The 20,892-nt window shown below is 34.3% G+C and overlaps 1 pseudogene; it reads right to left on the bottom strand.

Moving 5' to 3' along the window:
- Positions 1 to 6,700: 6,700 nt before the first annotated feature.
- Positions 6,701 to 8,028, bottom strand: LOC132639940 (polyubiquitin-like; annotated as a pseudogene).
- Between the last annotated feature and the right edge of the window lie 12,864 nt (positions 8,029 to 20,892).

Here is a 20,892-nt window from a genome sequence, read left to right as displayed (position 1 = left end):
CATATAAATCTTGTCAAGTAAAATTAAGTTATTTCTCAGGAGGGTAATAAATGAATCATTTATTTGGTCTGGATCAGAAAAGAAAAGAAAAGAAAAGAAGAAACGCTAGAAGGATGGGTCGAACCTCCGACCTTGTCAGGTCATTGTCTACACTCAACTTATTTCTTGATATTTATTATGTAGTTCCACTTAATTTAAACTTTTTTTTTTTTCAATACGACTTTTCATATATTTCTTAAATATTTTTATAGTTTTTTTGGCCGAGCTTCTAGAAAATTAAAAATGAAAAATTCTCGAAATAACACTATTTTGAAGATTTGAAGTATATGATCAAAGTTTAGTATAGCTCTTCTGTTGTTGGGAAAAGCTACAAAGTATAGCAGAAACTTAATTTTTCAAGACAAATGTATTCTATTTATACTTACCAAACTATTTTTCATTAATTCAACTCATATATCTCTCTAGTATAAATACAACTCCCTTCTCCTATTCTGTCTTTTGCTTTGATTATATTTATATTGATTAAACATAATAATATCATTTAATCACGTTTAGAACTTAAAATGATTAATTTCAATGCTTTTAAGAATTGCAGGAAAGTTAAAACTATAAATGCTGGTGAAGTTTAATTTAAGGACTACAATTTTAATTAACCTAAAATTTATTGTCATAATCTTAAGTAGTAAACTAACGTATTTGTTTTTTAGTTTTTTTTTTTTTAAGTCAAGAGATCTAATTGGTTTCATTAATAAACTTACAATCCAAACAAATTGCATTTATTATTTCAAATTTCTCTTATGCAATGCCAACACATCATTGTTTTTATTTTTAATTAAAGCACATATTGTTCATTCTTAACCCCAGAAAAATTAAACTACATGTGTCGTTCTGCATGCTTGTAGTTAGTAAGCACACAACATTTGTTATTTGTAGGGGTGGGCGTTCGGGCCATCGGATTGGATATGAAATTTTCGGTTTGGATATTCGATTTTCAGATTGAAGAAATTACAATCCAAATCCAATCCAAATAAGTTCGGATTGGATTGGATATTTTAAGTTCGGATTCGGATTATTCGGTTTGGATATTTCGGATTTTCGAATTTGACTCTCGAGACTTAAGGCAAACCTACTAGGAACGAAATTCATGTGTTAGCTCCACAGAGGTAAATCTAAATCTTAATTGCTCAGTAAAAAAAGTCTTCCAGTTCAAGTTAGGATTAACAAATCCAAGTCATGTCCAATATAATAAATTCATACTAAATAAAAGCATTATGGAAAAGTGAAAATGAATAAAATAAAATCTAAGTAGTCATCTGGAAAAATAACAAAGAACATTGCCTTTGGTGACACTGACGTGAGACTTTTGAGATTTAAGAAGTAAGAAAACCCTATATTATATTTGATTTAGTAGATAATTGTATATTAGATTTAATATTTTAATGGGTAGGGCCTTAGGTACTAATCTATTGGACCTTTAGAAACTAGACTTATTAGTATATATGATATAGGTAGGTCTAGATAAAAGGTATAAAAATTTAGGATTTTTGGATATCCAAAAATCCATAGTACTAAATCCATATCCAATCCGAAATCCATAAATTTTAAAAATAAAATCCGAAGTCTAATCCATAATCCAAATATTTAAAAAGTTCGGATTTCGGTTTGGATTTCGGGTTGGCCCAAACTGTGCCCACCCCTAGTTATTTGTGCATTAGCATGTGTTGCTTATATATATATATATATATATATATATATATATATGTTCTGCGTAACATGTGTTATTTATACAACTCTCATCTCCTTTTTCGTCTTTTGCTTTGATTATATTCAAATTGATTAAAAATAATAATATCATTTATTCACGTTTAGAACTTAAAATGATTAGTATCAAAGCTTTTAAGAATTACAGGAAAGTTAAAACTATAAATGCTGGTGAAGTTTAAGGACTACAAGTGTAATTAACTTAAAATTTATTGTCATAATCTTAAGTGGTAAACTAACATATTTGTTTTCAAGTTTTTTTTTTTTTTTTTTAAAAAAAGTCAAGAGATCTAATTGGTTTCATTAATAAGCTTGCAATCCACACAAATTACATTTATTATTTTTAAATTTCTCCTATGCAATGCCAGCACATCATTGTTTTTTTTTTAAATTAAAGCACACACTGTTCATTTTTTTACCCCATAATAAACTATATGTGTCGTTCTGCATGCTCGTAGTTAGTAAGCACACAACATTTGTTATTTGTGTGTGAGATTGTGTTACTTCTATATGTGTTCAACGTAAAATGTGTTATTTATAAAAGTTCTGCGTAACATGTGTTATTGGGTTGGGATATCCCATGGAATTAGCTATCCCGCCTTCATATGATATAGCTAATGTTGTCATTTTAGTGCAAATGGAATGTCGTCATTTTAGTGCAAATGGTGAGATAAAATAATCTTGACACTAATTAATACGTATAATTAAATAGAAGATAAAATAATCTCATATTTTATTTCGGAATTATTATTTTAATCTCACCACCCAAATGACTCCTAAAGAATAGTAGGACACAAATTAAAATTGATGAGTAATATCTTCATGTTAGGGCTTTGTCCTGTTTTTCTTACCATATTTGGATTTTACATTTTCTTAAAGGAAGGGCAAAGAGTTTAACATAATTGGTTTTACTTTTCTCAAAAGGAAAATTTTAATATTTCATATTTAATAACTTCTTTCTTGGAGGAAAAGGTTTTGGACCTTTATAAATTGAAGAATCCATCTCATATAACAGAATACAGTAGCACCTATAATGTAGTCTCTATAGGAGTCTTGATTAGAGGGAGATTATTCTCACAATAGGTTTTATGCTTTATATTAGTTTTTCAATATGTAGGTCAATTGGCCAAACTATATTAGAATATTATGTTCTTCTAGTATATCGTTATTTGTCGTCTGATTTGTCTTCGTTAAAGATTTTCAATTAGTAGCTTTCGCACAACGTCCTGATTATTGCCATCCCAACACTTTGATCCTAATTAGTCTTTTCGATAAAATTTTTGTTTCGAAATATTTGACGCATTAAAAAAACACGAGATCATTTATTACTTTTAGAAATGTACCCTTATTGTTCCTACTAGTAGAGTGTTGATTAACTCTGAAGCCTTATAATAAAGACAATTAAATATTTTTTTTAAAGTGTGAATTAATTTTAAACCACAAATAATATGGATCGGGGTAGTAACTAAATCAGTCAAAAGATTTCGTCCAGTTTGACTGCGAATTCGGAAAGTTCTTTGAAAAATAATTTACATATTAAGAAATTACATAAAAAGTACTAGAAGTCACAATAATTATTAATTACTATTTTATTTTTAATGTGTGTGACAAAACTTTAACAATAAATATAAAAGATATTAACTAAGTATTTAATTATAATAAATAAATATGAGTTGGCGTATGTAAAAGAAATTTTTTCCGGAAAAGAAATTCATTTCTACATCATCATGTTTTCATCAAAGGCAAAATACCAAGTTGATTCGAAAAGTACAACTTTGTGGCGGCACTGCCATTTTTAGTGGCGTTATTGGACTTAACTGTAACGGCTCAGTTAAGTCTAATGACGCAGTAAATTACTGCGTCATTCTGCCATTTTTTTTACAACTTCAATAACGCATTTTTTTTAGGAAAAATTAACTCAATCAGCAGCCCATTTAATATTTAAACTCAATATAAACATATTTTATTTTTATCAACCCATTATAACCACATTCCACAAGATTTTAACTTTTACTATTCAGTCAAATAGTTAGGAGTAATTGTAGGATTTTGATTCTAATAACAATTTTTTAGGAGTTAGGATACGTGCAGAATCTAATTATATTATTATCCCTTTAAAAAGGGACTGAATAGCTAGTGTATAAATCACTTTTTGATATAATTGATGTGTAAAATGGATATAAAGACTGAATATATGGTGTATAAATCACGTTTTGGTATAAATGATGTGTGAATTGGAAAGAAAATGTTTTTTTTAATCATAATAGGTGCTTTCTTGGTATATTGATGTGTAAAATGGGTATGAAGACTGAATATTTGGTGTATAAATCATCTTTTTGATATAATTGATGTGTAAAATGTATATAAAGATAACCACCATATTCGTATCTATTCAGAGATTTTAGCGGATAAGTGAAAAAAAAGAGAATATTTAATACTGTTTTAGGGCTATTTTATTTTAAACATGCTTCTAGGGCTACAAAAAGTAATCAGCACTAATGGGCTGCTATATATGTTTTTTCCCCTTTTTTTTTTGTGCGCTATTTGCAACACTATCCATTTTAGTGGGATGGACAATGAGTCGTAGACATGTCCTTAAAACTAGGACAAAGTTAGTTTCACTCTGGTTCTTGAATTATTCAATGGTCATTAAATTTTTAGGAGTTTTGAATGAATCACCTTGAATATAGAATTCATCTCCGCACAAATCAAAGAATAAGTAGAGGTGGATGGATTATTGGTTTGTATGGTTTCAATTGAACCTAACAATTCCAATACGAAGCATAAATGCGTGTGTGACAAATCACTGTAATTAATTTCAACAAATGTTAAATTTTCAATATAGAAATTCAAGCGTTTAACGGGTTCAATGGTAAGAATATAAAAGTTGGACCCATATCAAACTTAAATAGTGGATTTGCCTTGACTAAGCTAATTAAATTAGGCCTTCTTTGAAACAACTTCGAAGCAACATAACTTGGGGAAGGTGCACAAATAGATGACTTTAGGGCCTTTATGTAAGATATACTTACGATTTATAAATTTTTATAAGTTTAACCGCATCAAAATCAACTTCAGACACACTAGTCTGAAGTCTTGAAAGCTAACACATCTTAAGTTTGACTTGTTAAATACCAATTTTAAATAATTTAAGAGTAAGCAATCTTCAGAATTTTTGTATGAAATTTGTGTTGATAGCCCAAAACTTTCAAACCTGGCGTGGGAAGAGGTTGTGAAGGGTATAAGGCAAAGCCTTGACAGTAATTTATCCGGAGCCTCATCGCCGTCCCACTCGTCAAGTGGTCTTGGTAAGGGGTGGGCATGGTACGGTATATGAAACTTCGGTCCGATAATTTCGGTATTCGGTTTCTAAAAATATTATACCATTATCGTACCAAACTAATTCGGTATGGTTTGGTATTTTAAAGTTCGGTTTCGGTATTTTACGATACGGTAAATCGATATCATAGTTTGTCCGACTTCGACTTACATATACTCATATCATGGAGAATTATGACTTCCGCTACTTAAGAAACGTCTCAATTATTATATACTAAATGCCTTACACATGGAAAAATATTCAAAAGAAAGTACAAGTAATGTCATTCGTAAATCAATTACATAAAAAAGATATTTAAATCAAGATAGGGTAGTCAAAGTTCCAATGTTTAAACAATTAGTTTTCTAATAATACTAGTTTACATATTTGTTAGTATTATAATACTAAGATATATGAATTGTATATGTAATTATATTCTTCGGTATGGTATTCGGTATTTCGGTATTTTCTTTATGAATGCCGAATACCATACCAAATACTAAACTTTTTAAAAATGCATACCAAATACCGTACCAAATACCATAGTACCGAAACCGCGGTATAAAAAAGTTCAGTTTCGGCATGGTAATCGGTATCTACCATACCATGCCCACCCCTAGTCTTGGTGGCCTTGACTTCCAATTCTCAATTAGACATGCCGGAATATGTGAACTACTCCTATGATTTGGTGTAAACTTTAAATATGAGTCCATATAATCAGGTGTAAACACTAAGTGTTGATATGTTTTTATCCGTACACATGCTACATATTTTGGGGCAAGCGAATTATTTATGATGAAGAGGATGAGCTTCAAAAGAATAATTTAGAGTTCTTGCAAAATAGAACCATGTAGCACGACACAAGATATATCTTTCGAAGAACGTCTTTTCCGAATAAGCTGATTCATTTGGGACCCTACAAATCCACTCTTTTTCCTATTACGATCAGCCCCCCTTGCTCTCTATTTTCACTTTGAGAATTATTTGCAGGCTTGCAGCTAAAGACATCCAAAAGGGGTTTCTTAATTCCCACACAGATCCTCCAAGTTCCATACATAAGCACTGCTTTGGTTTGTCAAGAATATGCTAGAGAAACACTTTAAATTGCTCATATAAATACTTATGCAAATTGCTCTTACTTGCAAAGCCATAGCATGATTTTAAAGAAATTGTGCCAATGTGCCATAACCCCCGTCTATATATACGCTCTCAGGTCAAGGTTTGAGTCAATGAACTAATTTCGTTCGTTAATAACATTTTGGTTATGGTCAGGAGGGGCAAGAGAAATACGCATCTATTTCTTTTGTTTAACCTTTCATTTTTACAGTTTTCCGTAAGAATCATTTCGAGTTATAGTAAAAAGGAATTAAACAATGATGGACAAACTAACAAAAGGCTGTTTATTTTAAGTTGCTATAGAATGTCCTGCTGTAAATTAGCAAACGAGTAGAGAGTAGGAGTGTAGGACTAGCTGATAAAACTCAAGTACTTGGATAGTATTTGAGTGAAGACCTAGATCCCATATTGGCATATAACATTGCAAGGCAATCTCTAACCTGATTCAGTCATTTCATAAGTAAATAACACATGGCAGAAAACTAAGAATGAAAACATTGTACATAGTAACACAGCTAAATTTATTCATAGAAACGATTGTTCAAACACACATAAGAAAAGGCGATGCTGCCAAAGCATAACCACAAGTCTAAAAACATCTTTCAACTAATGGATCCAGAAGCAAGTATCAATGGTTATAAGAGCGAGCAAAGCACTAAATTCTCAAAAGCCACCACGGAGACGAAGAACCAGCTGAAGAGTGGATTCTTTCTGGATGTTATAGTCAGCAAGGGTGCGACCATCCTCCAGCTGCTTGCCAGCAAATATCAGCCTCTGCTGGTCTGGTGGGATACCCTCCTTATCCTGAATCTTTGCCTTCACATTATCAATGGTATCTGAGGTCTCCACCTCCAAGGTAATAGTCTTCCCAGTCAGAGTCTTGACGAAAATCTGCACTCCTCCCCTCAATCGCAACACCAAATGGAGTGTGGACTCTTTCTGGATGTTATAATCAGCAAGAGTCCTCCCGTCCTCGAGCTGCTTGCCAGCAAAAATCAAACGCTGCTGGTCAGGGGGGATCCCTTCTTTGTCTTGGATCTTCGCTTTCACATTATCCCTCCAGGGTGATAGTCTTCCCAGTCAATGTCTTAACAAAGATTTGCATACCACCCCTTAGACGCAGCACCAGATGGAGGGTTGATTCCTTCTGAATGTTATAATCTGCTAGAGTCCTGCCATCCTCGAGCTGTTTCCCAGCAAAAATCAACCTCTGCTGGTCAGGTGGGAATCTTGAATTTTTGCCTTGACATTGTGAATGGTGTCCGAACTCTCAACCTCAAGAGTGATGGTTTTCGCTGTCAACGTCTTTACAAAAATTTGCATACCACCTCTCAGCCACAGCACCAAATGGAGAGTGGAGGAATGCCTTCCTTGTCCTGAATTTTTGCCTTGACGTTGTCAATAGGGTCTGAGCTCTCAACCTCAAGGGTAATAGTCTTTCCAGTCAAGGTTTTGATATATGAATTAGTATCAACAGTTGGAAATGAGTTAGTTACAGTGGAATTCCAAAAGTTAGTTGGTAGTTAGTTGAATTAGCTATTGGCAGGAAAGTTAATTACTGTTACACTAGTTAGTTAGAGCAAGTTGTTAGAAGTTAGTTAGTCGGTTATGACTTAGATTCAGTTTAGATTAGTAACCCATTCTCTATAAAGCATTGTAATACACTACATGGGAATCATCTATGAAAATACAATACACAAATTCTATTATACTTCTATTCCATTTTCTCTCTTTCATTTCTATAGCTGATCAACTCGAGTTATCTCTGAATAACTCCTGTATTGGCACAGAATTACTCGAATTGTATTGAATTCCTGCAATTCTACTAACATTGGTATCAGAGCAGCTAGATTCTCGGCATAAATGGCTAAGGGAACTAGATCAAATGGAGATCAAATCCCCACTGATTCTGCCCAAGAAGGTGGAGATGTGAGGGAAATGTTGCAGAAACTGATGGCAGAAATTGGTACTCTTAATGGAGAAATGGCATCCTTGAAAAAATTGGATCAAACTGTTGCCCAATTGAAGGAACACATCAAAGGAACTAGGAGTGATGATTCACCTGTGATTAATGGAGTGGGAACTTCAAGAGAAAGGAACTCAAGGGAGAGACCAGTAAATGAAGAAGAAGTTAGGGAGAAATCAACTATGAATTACCAGAATTACCCAGGAATATCCAGGTATTCAAAGTTGGATTTTCCTAAATTCAATGGGGAAGATCTGAAGTCTTGGTTGTTCAAAGTTGATCAATTCTTTGATTTTGACAACATTGCTATGGACAAAAGAGTGGGATTGGCTGCAATTCACATGGAGGGTGAAGTAATACAGTGGCATCAGTCATTTATGAGGTGCAGGCAATATACTTCTCCTCCCACCTGGAATGAGTATGTTATGGCACTAGTAGAAAGGTTTGGGGCTGATTATGATGACCCTGTTGACACCCAATTTTGTCCCGTCTCTCTGCCAAAATACCTATTTTTAAGCTTCTAATATTTTCGGGAAAAATAAAAAATATATATATTATGTTTACTATAATTATTAGCCTCTTATCAATACCGCCATTGTATTATTCTATCAATTATTATTATTTACCGTATTTTATTATTATTATTATTATTATTACTATTATAATTATTATTATTATTCACAATTTTTATCATTCCAGTACTTTTACCAGCTTACGCACACACATCGCATTTATCTTTGTATAATTAAATAATAGTATTTATTTAGTGCGGATTTTCAAAGAAAAATAACATATATTATTACACGGCTGTTATAACATCATATGATTTTATTACCCGAGTCGAATAATCACACATTTTTGGTATTAAGTAATATTTTGTCACCCTCGGTATATTCATTAATTAAAATGGGTCTTTTATTCAAATTTAGAAGTCAAACTATTTCTTGCACTCAGTCCGTATTGTGACTTACCGGACCCCAAATCAAAGTCCGATTAATCCCTAATATTTTTTGGACTAGTCCATATCTCTTATCTCAATTTTTAGAATAATTCGTGTTTTAATTTATTAGCCTATTCTCTTAATACCCGGTCTAAAAAAATTGACCCGGTCCATTTATGGACCGGGTCCAGCCCATTTTCGTTCAGGATAAGGGAAACCCTTTTAGGGTTCCCTTATCATTTTCCTCGCCCCTCCGCCGCTCTTCTCTCCTCCCCTCCCCTTTTCTCCTTATCTCCTTCATCGCCACTCCCTCGCTTCCCGCCTTCCTTCTCCGCACCACCACCTTCCACTCCGTCGCCTCCATCACCTACACCCATACCTCCTCTGTTCCCCACGTTACCCCTGACACCCCACGTTACCTCCATTATTCCTACACCCACTGCTCACCTGCCATCTCCCACGCTCACCTCCACTCTTCACTGCCGTTCCACTTCATTGTGTCGCCTCCACCATACCTCTGACACTCCCACACCTTCTTGTTCCCCACGCTCCTCTTCAGCACATCAAACCCTAGTCTAAACCCTATAAATACCAGTTTAGTCGTTCAGAAAGGGGGGGATTTTTGGTTTGGGGATCGTTAAGAACCCCCCAAGAACGAGATCTTTTGATTTAGGAAAACCCCAAAAAACTGAAAACTTTCAAATCGCGGAAAATTTCCCGAGAATCGAGGTCGTTGAATCGTCAAATTCCCCTTGCGAATACGAGTCCTGATTTGTTCCAGTCCTTCAAGACATTGGTTTTCAATTTTCGTGATATCATTTTAAAAAAAAAATATCGAATCTTATTCCGTTATTTCTTTGAGTGTTCGAGCATACATAAGCTCGAATTTCAAAGTGTTCGAGTAGACATCGGAGATTCGAGCCTCATTTCGCTGCACCCGAAGAAGGTAATTCTCCCTTTTATTTTTATTTTTCTTATTTTATTTTTTTCTCTGTTTTCGTGATCAATGTGTTGGTTTTTGAAACAGATGGATTAGTTAAGATCAGTTCAGTCTCATGTTTAGTTAAGCTGTGTTAGTTTGATTAAGCTGGATTTTCCATTAGACTGATGTGGAATTTGAAGCATGCCTATTTGGTCTTTGTTGGTTTTATCATAAGTCTCGGGCTATAATTTAAAAGAGTTAAAGGCATGCTAAACTCTGTCTAGTATCTATGAATTTGCACTAATGCTTTGTTGGGTCTGATAAGAATGTTTGAAGTCCCCTGTTAATGGAATCTGTTAGTCTTGTGCTGTATGACCCTGTATGTAACTCTGTATGCTTGCTTTCATTAATTGTATGTCTGCTCGCTTCTGTTTGTTGTCTGTTAAACTGGGAGTTGATGATAAAGCATAGACTTAAGGGTAGTCTAAAAAATGAGGTAAAATGCTGAAAGGCTGATTGGAAAGAAGAATGACATTTAATATATAGGTAAGAGTGTGATGTTATACTCAAGCAGGATGTAGATTGTAAACATCGAGTAAATTGGTCCAGTTGTTCAGGATACGTATCACTTGGGTTTCAATGAAAATCAATCAGAGAGTTTTAGGTTAATGGAACCAAGTTTCGGGTGCGAAATCTCTTTAATCTGTTCTGGGGTTTGAACCACTGAAATCTTTGGTTTTATTTTCTCGTGAGGAATATGTGACATGTATTTTCTGTCCATTATGGAACAGAATTAATTTTTCATGATTTGCATGAGGCCAAAAGACATCATGCATGTTCTTAAAAATTAATGACAGTAGCCAGTAGTATTTTATCTTTGATTATCATTTCCTTTCAAAAATAAGTTATGTCATAGTCTCAATCATGGGCTGCTTTCTCTTTATTATGGTAATTTCGAATATGACTATTAAGCATGTATTCATTTTGAAGGAGTATTTTGCCATTATTTGAAGTAATGTGAAGCTTCCATTTCAAGCAAGTATGATGAAATGTGCATAACGAAACCATTCCTTTGAGTGATTTCTTCAGTCGCATTCTCATTGCTTTTGATTGCTATCCTGCTGGGCTTTTACACCTTTACATTAGGCTGATGAAGAATTCCATGAATGTCATATTAAAGTTCTTCTCTTAATAACTCGGGTGCTGCTCATAGGATAAAATAGTTCTAAGCTTTGAATCTCTTTGAACTGCTGTCTTAATGTTTGTTTCTTGACGAGCCCATTGTCATGGCTGTTTGTTTGGGTTACTGAATCATGAAAGGATGGAGCACACAGAGAATGGTTGTTGTTTGGTATACTTTGTCATTGAAAATTTGTTGTCATTCGATAGGCACTGGTTATTGTTCTTTCTTTTAAAAGAACTGGTCTCGGTTGGCATTCTAGAATAGCTGGTGATTTATCGTCACTGCTCGACAGCGCTAGTTGCTACTGGTTGCATTTTTCCTATAGATCTGATCAGTTGGCGCATTCTCATATGCGAATGAAATATACCATGCTTTGTTATCTCGTTATATTGCAGATTGTTTTCTGACGCAAGTGATACCCATTATGCATTTATGTGTTGTAATTGTTACACCTTAATTACTATGACCTTTTCCCTAAATCTCTGACATATGCTTTAAGATGTTTTTATTCATTGATTATGTGATATTCTCTTTTAGTTACTGCTCTCCTTATTAAAATCCAAGCTATTTTTTTTCGTTTACTAATCCTTTTCTTTCCTTTCGTTTTTATGCATGACCATCGCATACGAGTCTGAGGGACTCTTTCTTCCTCCATATCCGATGTTGGGCTAAAAGCCCCCCCCCCCCCCCAAGGAAATCTATTCTGCGTCCAGCTCGTTCTGCAGCGACACAAAAAGAAACAGAAATTCCGGGCTAAGGCCCAATAGCGGGAGCAGTTTCTCGGCAGTCCTAAAGTGGGCCGAGCCCATTTTAATATCGTTTATTCATTCATTTCGTTTTTTTATGTATTTGATTTGTATTTGTGCAACTAACCCTTTATTCGTTTGTTTCCTTAGCCAAACGAACCTTATTAGATTAATATGAGACTTAGCTTTAGTAAAAAGTAGCTAATTTAAGAAAGATAAATTAATTCCAGTAGCTTCATCTTTTCTTTCTCTTTTACGTCAAAAATTATCTATAATATCTAATATTTATTTTATTTAATTGATTTGCGAATAGCGTAATTATATACTTTGAATTAAAGGAATTATGTTTTATTAGGAAATTAAACGTCACTAACATACACTTATTAATCCAAGTATATTATAGAAACATTTTAGATTAATTCGATTATGCACATTTTTTGAGTCAGACACAGTTAAATAAAGCAAGAAATTCTATCATCTTTTGCATATTATTTATAAAATAGTTTCAGATTATTCTTTTATATAATTTTATTCCAAGTACAAATTGGCCAGGTTTTCTCTTAAAAGGTTTCTATATACATACAAATCATTATATTTTTGCGACTCATTTTACAATAAAATTATTATTTTAAAACTCAACAACATTTATAAGTTTTATTTTTTAAGTGGACTACTATGTATTTTTCTTCAAGATAGTTTAAATAGCATCATTATGTTTCCTTTAAAGCCCTAATAACATTTATAACTTATTTTCCTTAAGATTTAAGATTTATTTTCCTTCTGATGGACAAACTGAGGTCTTGAATAGGTGCTTAGAGACCTATCTCAGATGCTCATGTAATGAGAGTGCTACTGATTGGTTTGGCTGTCTTCCTATGGCTGAATACTGGTACAATACATCATTTCATAGTGCTACACAGACCACACCATATGAAGCTTTGTATGGTAGACCTCCCCCTCTACACTTGCCATACCTTCTTGGTGAGTCTGATTCAGCTGAAGTGGATAATACCTTGTTAAATAGAGAATTCAAGTTGCAGTTAATGAAGCATCATTTAATGAGGGCTCAGCTTAGAATGAAGCAACAAGATGATTCTCATAGAAGTGACAGAAACTTTGAAGTTGGTGATTGGGTTTATTTCAAGCTTCAACCATATAGGCAGGTGTCTATTGCTACACACCCTTATCATAAACTTGCTGCTAAGTTCTATGGTCCCTTTCAGGTTACTAAAAGAGTTGGTCAGGTGGCTTATACTCTCTTGTTACCAGCAACAGTCAAGATTCACCCTACAGTTCATGTGTCCCTGCTTAAGAAGTGTTATGCAGTACCTGCTCAAATTTCTATTCCACCTTCTGTTGATATTGCTGATCCTAATTGCCCTCAACCTGAAGCTATCTTACAAAGGAGGATGGTCAAGCGTGGGAACAAAGCTGTGGCTCAGGTGCTTGTTAAATGGTATGGTTTATCTGCAGACTATGCTACTTGGGAATTTTTCAACAGTCTCAAGACAAGGTTCCCTCAATTCGATCCTTGAGGTCAAGGATCTCTTGATGAGGGGAGTACTGATACATGAATTAGTATCAGCAGTTGGAAATGAGTTAGTTACAGTGGAATTCCAAAAGTTAGTTGGTAGTTAGTTGAATTAGCTATTGGCAGGAAAGTTAGTTACTGTTACACTAGTTAGTTAGAGCAAGTTGTTAGAAGTTAGTTAGTCGGTTATGACTTAGATTCAGTTTAGATTAGTAACCCATTCTCTATAAAGCATTGTAATACACTACATGGGAATCATCTATGAAAATACAATACACAAATTCTGTTCTACTTCTATTCCATTTTCTCTCTTTCATTTCTATAGCTGATCAACTCGAGTTATCTCTGAATAACTCCTGTATTGGCACAGAATTACTCGAATTGTATTGAATTCCTGCAATTCTACTAACAGGTTTTCACAAAGATGTGCATGCCACCACGAAGACGGAGGACAAGATGGAGGGTGGACTCCTTTTGGATGTTGTAGTCAGCAAGAGTTCTGCCATCTTCTAATTGCTTTCCGGCTTTGCTGATCTGGAGGAATTCTTGAATCTTTGCCTTAACATTATCGATAGTGTCACAACTCTCAACCTCGAGAGTAACTGTCTTAACAAAGATTTGCATCTGTAATTTATCAAAAGAAAAACTCATTAGACAAGGGAAAACTAATTTTCAAGAGAGACAAGCACTAATTGAATCAACATGTAAGTAGATAATTTTTTCTTTGTTGAAAAACAAATACGCAGAATATGCCTATGACAATCAATACACAACCTAAAAAATAATCACTCTATTAATTCTCAATCCAGATAATTAGACATCTATAATCAACTTACCCTTCGATTTCTCTCGAGGATTCAATCACTTAAATCTAGATCTAATATAAGACACATAACAGCATCCATTAGAATTCAGATCGTCCAATTTTTTTTAACAAAAATATGTAGATAGATTAAACTAATTCACCAAAGGCAATAAATAGCTGTAAACAGATCCAGATCAGAAACAAATAATCAACATACACAACACATTAAAAAAAATTCAATATATATATATATATATTGAGAATTTTATGAGAATTGCGAAATAAGAATGGAGAAGGGTCCTTTATATGGCAGCTGATCCACTTTAGGTAAACCCATTAATAAATTCAATTGAACACCAATAATTGAGGATTATAATTAGTTGCCCCATTTTTTTTATCCTTTAAAAGTTGATAGTGACAGAAAGAAGTAAACACCTTTTATTATCACATATCCACACAAAAAGAGTTAATTCTATGGTCATTCAACTTAGACAAAAATTTTACTCAAGTAACTTTTGAATTTTTATGACAATAAAGTCATCAAATTATGTCTTTGTTTCCAATAAAATAAATTAAACCATTTTTAGACAAAAAAAAAACCCTTAGCCCATATATAAATTGTAAAACTCATTACCTAGGCACAACTTTTAGATACTCCAAAATTCTTGTTCAAGTTTTAATAATAAAATAGAAATTTTATTCAAATAATATTTCAAGCTATAAGAATAAAACATTATAATCATTCAAACTTTAAGTATGCTATAAACTGATTTTCTTTGTTATATCAACTTCTTGTGACCTATTTTGATATTTTTCTATTGTTCAAAGTCGAAGTTAAATATTTTACTGAATAGAAGTGTTTGCACATAATTGAAACAAATGAGACATTCTATAAATCCATGATGCATGTAATTATTACACACACACACACACACACACACACACACACACACACACACACATATATATATATATATATATTAGTAGAATATTTGGATAAATTTTCTCAAGAAAAAATTCGTGTTGGATAACAACTTTGTAAAAATGAAAACATTTTTACAAGTTGTTGTATACATGCTTTCTAAAAATATAAAATGTTTACATTAATTGTAATCCACTTATTATTTATAAACTTAATAAAATCAAAATATTAACAATAATGTCGGTTAAATTAACTTTGTGATTTTTTGCTTTAGAACCCGGAATGTAAGTAATCAGTCAATTCCTGGCCTTACAAGGCATATCATCATCAATTTTAAGCATGGAAATAGAGCATCTCTAAGTAAGGAAAGCATGATTCAACAGTAAAAGGACAGCTTAATCCTATGCTAGCCTGCAGGGTGCTATGGATGACAATATATTACTGAACGCATCAAACACCATAAAGAAACAAAAAAGGCAGAATTCATTAATGTTTACTGTGGTTCCTGTTAATCAAATTGTAATCTGGTTACATAAACTAAAGAACAGTGTGTTTATTTTGAGCCCACAGAAAACTGTGTTTCCTTAAAGAATTTAATCCCCTAACAGTTGCCAAAGGTTTGGATTAATTCTTCCCAGGATAGAACGAAATTCTATTCTGCAATACCGACAATGGAAGTTGCAGAATTTTAGCGAACTCAATGAATGGTAGTAATCACACGACACTTACTGATTTTTGGTTTTGAAAAGAATGCAGTATGAGGGGAAAGGAAATTGCGTTTTTCAGAGAACAAAAATGTTTTCAGTTTTTCAATGTGTAAACAAATGAGGCGAAGCCTCTGAAAATTTATAGCTTGTTATTTTGATCTGAATAGGTATGAAAGTGCCTGTTCGGTGAAGGAGATGACCGTTGGTCATCGTTATGTCCGTTGGAAAAAAAAATCCGTTGGAAAAAAATAATTCCGCGAATTTAATGAATTAAGTTAATTTCACGTGAATTAATTAATATCCGGATTAGAAACATTAAGTAACGAAAATGGAAATAAAATAAATTTGGTCCAAAAAGATTATCAATCAAATCATTTGACCAAATCCAAATCCGAAGCCGAGCCGAACGACGACGACGGCGCGAGGGGTGGTCCTCTTCTCAACCCTTTATGAACTAGAGAATGTGTTGCTTACTATAAGCACACACATAACACTTTCAACCACCAATGTGGGAGAAGTGTTCAGTTAAAAGGTTGTTTTTCAAACTTTCATTTCCCTCCACTTTTGTGTCCCTCCATTTCCAATTCATACTTCACCTTTAAAATCCCTCACTTAATGCATTTGTGGACTTTAAGCTTAACAATCCCCCACATGAATGGGGAATGGCTATTTATGCAACATGCTAAAAAAAAAACTTGTGTGATTATAGGTAAGGATTAACCGCATCTGGGTAAGTAGGTTTCCCTTTGAACTTTCCATAGTGAACATACATCGGATATACTCGATCAATCGGTAGATTTGATATCTTTGAACCGTCGATCTTTAATGTATATCTAGACAACATATGTCACACACTTAACCCTTAACCATTCTTGGTTCTCATTGTTGTGTTCGTTTCAGCCTTGAACATCGCCTGGTTTTATGAGTGTGTAGAGAACTGGCCTTACTCTAATTCTCCTTGAAGCGGCTTCCACTTCACGCTCAAATAGGTGATTTCTAAACATGTCATCCTGTAGATACACAATTTGATATACTTCGTATCAAACTTAGAAACCATTAAAAAGCCTTTGCGCTTTATCCTTGTTCCTGAACATTGTCTTATCATGAGAATGGATTGAGTTTGACGACAATGTTGAACTGTCATTCATAACTTTGTTTGATCTCCTTGAACCTAGATCTTGGGATTTCCAGTCAGCTAGGTGGAGTTACCATTATTATGACTTATTCTTGGCCATAATCCCATTCCCTTTGATGATTTATCAACCACCTCTCTAGTTAGGCCTTTTGTAAGTGGATCCGACACATTATCCTTTGACATGACATAGTCAATTGTGATAATTCCACTAGAGAGTAATTGTCTAACGGTATTATTTCTTCGTCGTATGTGACGAGATTTTCCGTTATACATGACACTTCCAGCCCTTCCTATTGCAGATTGACTATCACAATGTATGCATATAGGTGCCACTGGTTTAGGCCAAAACGGAATGTCTTCCAAGAAATTCCGTAGCCATTCAGCTTCCTCACCAGCTTTATCCAAAGCTATAAATTCTGACTCCATTGTAGAGCGAGCGATACATGTCTGCTTGGATGATTTCCAAGACACTGCTCCTTCTCCAATGGTGAAAACGTATCCACTTGTGGATTTAACTTCAGATGATCCGGTGATCCAATTTGCATCACTATATCCTTCAATTACCGCAGGATATTTATTATAGTGCAAAGCATAGTCTTGGGTGTATTGTAAATACCCCAAAACTCTTTTCATTGCCATCCAATGAGTTTGGTCAGAATTACTTGTGTAACGACTCAGTTTACTTATTGCACAAGCTATATCTGGTCGTGTACAGTTCATAATGTACATCAAACTTCCCAACACTCGAGCATAGTCTAACTGAGACTTGCTTTGACCTTGGTTCTTTGTAAGAGCAAGGTTCACATCAATTGGAGTCTTTGCAACGTTAAACTCCAGATACTTGAATTTTTCAAGTACCATCTTAACATAGTGAGTTTGTGACAATGCTAGACCTTGTGGAGTTCTATGGATCTTAATTCCTAGAATTGAATCAGCAACTCCTAAGTCTTTCATATCAAACTTGCTAGCAAGCATACGCTTAGTAGCATTTATGTCGGCAATGTCTTTGCTCATTATCAACATATCATCAACATACAGGCAAACAATGACTAAGTGATTTTGAACGTTCTTAACATAAACACATTTATCACATTCATTAATTTTAAATCCATTTGCCAACATTGTTTGGTCAAATTTTGCATGCCATTGTTTGGGTGCTTGCTTAAGTCCATAAAGTGACTTAACAAGTCGACACACCTTCTTCTCTTTTCCGGGAGTTATGAACCCTTCGGGTTGATCCATATAGATTTCTTCCTCTAACTCTCCATTCAAGAAGGTTGTTTTCACGTCCATTTGATGGATATGGAGTCCGTACACCATAGCCAACGCTATCAACACCCGAATGGATGTTATCCTTGCTACCGGTGAGTATGTATCAAAATAATCAAGACCTTCTCGTTGTCTGAATCCTTTGACAACGAGTCTTGCCTTATATTTATCAATAGTGCCATCATCTTTCATTTTCTTCTTGAAAATCCATTTGGAGCCTAAAGGTTTGTTTCCTGGATGAAGATCAACCAATTCTCAAGTATGATTGTTTAATATGGATTCTATTTCACTATTGATTGCCTCTTTCCAATATTGTGCTTCGGAGGAAGACATTGCTTCCTTGAAAGTTTGAGGCTCATTCTCTACTAAGAATGTCAAAAAGTCTGGACCAACGGAAGTCGATGTTCTTTGACGTTTGCTACGTCTTGGATTCTCTTCGTTAGGAATATTTTCCTTTGTTTCGTCTCGAGGTCGTTTAGGTCTTTTACTAGACAACTCACATTCTATTTTATACGGATAAATATTCTCAAAAAATTCAGCATTATCAGATTCCATTACCGTATTAACATGAATGTCGAGATTTTCTGATTTATGAACCAGAAAACGATACGCTTTACTATTGGTGGCGTATCCTATAAAAACACAATCAATGGTTTTTGTTCCAATTTTTACCCTTTTGGGTTTAGGAATTTGTACCTTGTCTAAACACCCCCACACTTTGAAATATTTTAAGCTAGGCTTTCTACCTTTCCATTGTTCATATGGAATGGACTTTGTTTTGTTATGGGGCACTCGGTTGAGTATTCGGCTTGCTGTAAGGATAGCTTCGCCCCGCAAGTTTTGCGGTAAACCAGAACTTATTAATGAGTCATTCATCATTTCCTTCAACGATCGATTCTTTCTTGCCGCAATTCCATTAGATTGTGGGGTGTATGGGGCAGTAGTTTGATGAATAATTCCATATTCTAAGCATATTTCTTCAAAGGGAGATTCATACTCTCCACCCCTATCACTTCTAATCATTTTGATTTTCTTGTTCAGTTGTGTTTTGACTTCATTTTTGTATTGTTTAAATGCATTAATAGCTTCATCTTTGCTATTAAGTAAATACACATAGCAATATCGAGTGCTATCGTCAATAAAAGTTATAAAGTACTTTTTCCCACCGCGTGATGGTGTTGACTTCGTATCACAAATGTCGGTATGAATTAAGTCTAAAGGATTGGAATTCCTTTCAATAGATTTATAATGATGCTTATCATACTTGGATTCAACACATACTTGACATTTGGACTTATTGCATTTAAACTTAGGAAGTATTTCCAAGTTAATCATTTTTCGCAATGTTTTATAATTAACATGTCCCAAACATGCATGCCATAAACTATTTGACTCAAGTAAATAAGATGAAGGAGAAATTTTATTCATATCAACTGAGATTACATTGAGTTTGAAAAGGCCCTCTATGAGGTAGCCCTTTCCAACATACATATCGTTTTTACTAACAACAACCTTATCAGAAACAAAAACACATTTAAATCCATTCTTGATTAGTAGTGAAGTTGAGACTAAGTTCTTCCGCATTTCTGGAACATGAAGGACATTCTTGAGCGTCACAATCTTTCCAGACGTCATCTTCAAGGCAATGTTTCCTATTCCCTCTATTTTGGCAGTAGCAAAATTGGCCATGAAGATCGTCTCATTGGGGCCAACTGCATCATAAGAAGAAAAGAATTCCTTGTTAGAACACACGTGGCGAGTAGCACTAGAGTCTATCCATCATTCTCGCGGGTTACCTACCAAGTTGCATTCGGACAACATGGCACATAGATTATCCACTTCATTATTCATTTCAGCCATATTGGCTTGACCTTTCTTCTTCTCCTTATCCTTTTTCGGAGCACGACAGTCTGAAGCCATGTGTCCAATTTTGCAGCAATTGTAACAACTTCCTTTGAATTTCTTCTTGCTTGGAACGTTCTTCCCTCTAGAAGCCCGCTTCCTTTTCTTTGAACCTGTAGGGGCAGTTTCAACGATGTTTGCCCCCATTATTGCTTGTTTGCCATTGGCCTTCTTCTCAGCAGATCTGTTGTCTTCCTCTATTCTAAGACGGACGATTAGATCTTCTAATGTCATTTCCTTACATTTGTGCTTTAAGTAGTTTTTAAAATCCTTCCACAAAGGCGACAATTTTTCAATAAAGGCCGCAACCTGGAAAGCTCAATTGACTACCATTCCTTCCGCAAGCAGATCATGTGTAATCACTTGAAGTTCCTGGACTTGCGACATGACAGATTTATTATCTACCATTTTAAAGTCCAAGAACTTCGCAGCAACAAACTTTTTCAACCCAGCATCCTCGGTCTTATATTTCTTGTCCAAAGCATTCCATAATTCCTTAGACATCTTACAGCCGCTATAGACATTATAAAGACCATCATCCAGACCATTGAGAATATAGTTTTTACATAGAAAATCAGAATGATTCCATGCCTCCGTCACGATGAAACGTTCGTTGTCCGGAGTCTCTTCTGGTAGAACAGGAACTTCCTCAGTAATAAATTTTTGCA

The sequence above is a fragment of the Lycium barbarum genome, chromosome 5, assembly GCF_019175385.1.
Source record: "Lycium barbarum isolate Lr01 chromosome 5, ASM1917538v2, whole genome shotgun sequence".
In the NCBI taxonomy this organism is placed as follows: Eukaryota; Viridiplantae; Streptophyta; class Magnoliopsida; order Solanales; family Solanaceae; genus Lycium; species Lycium barbarum.
This window is presented reverse-complemented; position numbering and strand designations above follow the sequence as displayed.